Genomic DNA, 3,063 nt, shown 5'->3' with positions numbered 1-3,063 from the left:
ATTATTTTTGATACTTTTATTCTTATAAATGTAAAGTTCAAGAAATTAAAGTAAATTAAAATTATCCTGTTTGACCTTACTGCAAAATAATTTCTCTCAACAATAACTATACCATATTTTAACCAAATTACAATCAGATGCAACCTATTACCTATAATGAAATTACAAACAAGGCAGTTAGCTGAAAATGTGTCTACCCTATCCTATTTTAATTAAAAAAAAGTCAGTCCAACACACGAAGTATCATTGTTCACGTCAAGTGCGAAAAAATATCATATCCTAATGGAGTTTAATGCAAATAACTTATTCAGACGTAAATATTAAGGAAAAATTATTTAAATACATATTTTATTTTATCATAATTTTTGAATTTTTTTACTATTTAAAAATTTTTAAAAATCATCTCTCAGATACATCACTCCCCACTCAGGCACTCACTGATACATTTGTATTCCACTCTTGGATACTTCCCTATTCTTTTTGATACATCCCTCCTCTCTCGGATATATTCCTCCCCAATGTATCATGTCCTATGCTCTCTCTGATAAATTTCTATCCCCGCTATAATACATCCCTCCCTTCTATAATACATCATTCTCATATGTATCTAGATGTCTAGTAATGTATATGAAACTCCAATAATGTATTCGAAATTCATAAATTTTTTAAAAAAATTATAATTTAAAATAAAAATAAAAATAATATAATTAACTCTTAACTTAAGAAATTTATGTAAATTATTCAAATATTATATCATGGCTCACTCCACAATTTAAACCGGTAACCTATAAATGACACAATAACAACCTTTCATTAATGATATTATATATAGAGTTATATACAACACACACCTCCTTATATTGCGGAGTTTTTTTTATATTGAGGCATGAACGTTCGGATCGTGTTAATTTTTTAGATTCATTTAACTCTTGACAAATAATGAATTAATTATTGTTTATCAAAAAAAATGTTACTAGTATCTTACTTGTAGTAAGAACAAAATAATAAACAAAAAATTAAAACAATTGAAAGGAAACACAACTTTCGGGATTAATCTACAAACATTCATGAGATAAATTATTTATCACATAACGAAAAGAGAAATTTATCATTTTCATTAATGATTCATAAATTTTACATCTTGTTAGTAAATATGAAACATGTTATTTGAAGCATCATATCTATATTAAAAGAAAGCTGGTGTACATATATGTTATATGAATATATTAGGAAAAACTATAGGATCCAGCAAACATTAATACATATTTAATTAAATAGCTATATTTTACTTTTTTAAAACTATATGGATACAATTATAATATTAATAGCAAAATTAATTAATATTTCATAATAACAATTTATTTTAATTATACATATTAATAATCAGAAATTAAAAAGAAAATCCTGCACGCCTAATAATTAAGACTTCGTTTTCAACGCCGTTAATCTTATGTTTTGCTACTCTCCCTTCAAGATGTTTTCTCTACACTCCCTTCAAGATGTTTTCTCTTTCTTCATCAACATTACATAGATTTTCTTTTCAATTTTCCTCCCAAATTTTCATCATCTCAAACAGGATTTTTTACATGATTTTAAGAGTGAATTTGGTGATTCATATTCATCAGGTATTTTCTAATTTTGTAGTTTCATCTAATTCCGTTTTGTACTCAATTTTATGAAGTTATCATAATATGATTTTTCATGTTTCTTCTAATTTCATAGGATTTCGGGGTCTTGATTAAGGCACTCTTGTATCAATTACAATGGCAGAAATCAACTCTTCTAAGAGACTTACAAGAGGTATAGATTTGTTTGAGGAATTGTTGAACGAAATTCCATCTTTTAATTTGGGTATTACTCAAATACAAATTGAAATTAGAAAGCCGCATTGGAGAATGAAAGAAGAGCAAAGAAAGCTAATAATCCTATACCTTTGAATATTATAGATGAAACTGAATCCGCAAAATCCACAACGAGGAAAGAAGATTCAAATCCTTTAGAAATGCAAAATTATCTCGAAAAAAGAAGAAAGGTCAATAATGTTGATCCTGATAGCAATGATTTTTTTTACGGAGAAGCAACAATTGGAGGAGCAAGAGACCGAGGTCTTTTCGAGCATATTTTAATTTATTTTTTTTGAGAAATTTTTCAGTGTCATATTGATATAAATTTGAATACAATTTTGAGTATTTTTTTGTCCCAGATTTATGGGTTGTCTATGTGTGCCATTTTGATAAAAATTTGAGTATCATTAAATACAGTACTTACATTAGTATTCAAAAAGTGTAGTTTATATGATAAATGTACAAGTAATAATCCGATATACTTATACGTATATTTTAACATGATTAGTATACTAACACTTTAACATGTTTATTATACTAATAGTTTAACTTATTTGTTATACTAATACTTAAACTTGTTTGATATTTTTGTTACTTCAACATGTTTGATATTCACCTTAACATGTATATTTTAACATGTTAGTCGTTATACTAATACTAATACTTCAATATGTTTGATATTTTGATACTTTAACTTTTTGATACAACTAATGTTTTTTTGATACAACTAATGCTTTAATATTTTTTGTTATACTAATACTTCAACAAGTTTGAAATTACGATACTTTAACTTGTTTATACTGATATATTTTATACTTTAACATGTGTCTTATATTAATACATTAGCATATAAGTGGATAATTGAATTCAAAGTATTCCTTAATACATATTGTTTACATGTATAGTAGTCTCATACGCGCGCAATTCATTAAGTTATGAAATGTAACAACCGGTCTCCGTCGTTAGAATAGGCAAATAGAGAATGATTTCGGGCCAGAAAACTTTGGATAGTAACTTCAAAAAAACTTAGCCTAGGCTAGACTTGGACGAATTCTGTGAAGTGTAGGGTGATCATGAGAATGATGGGAGGTCAAACTTCTAATTTGATTGGATAGACAGGACGATACGGAGCATTTACGGCTTCGCGAAATCGCATTTGGACAAGTAAAACTCCTAGAATCGAAATTGGCGTGAAGGGTATATTTTAATACATTTTTGA

Source organism: Solanum dulcamara, chromosome 1 (assembly GCF_947179165.1).
Source record: "Solanum dulcamara chromosome 1, daSolDulc1.2, whole genome shotgun sequence".
Classification (NCBI taxonomy): Eukaryota; Viridiplantae; Streptophyta; class Magnoliopsida; order Solanales; family Solanaceae; genus Solanum; species Solanum dulcamara.
The sequence above is the reverse complement of the archived record's forward strand: the minus strand, read 5'-3'. Positions refer to the sequence as shown.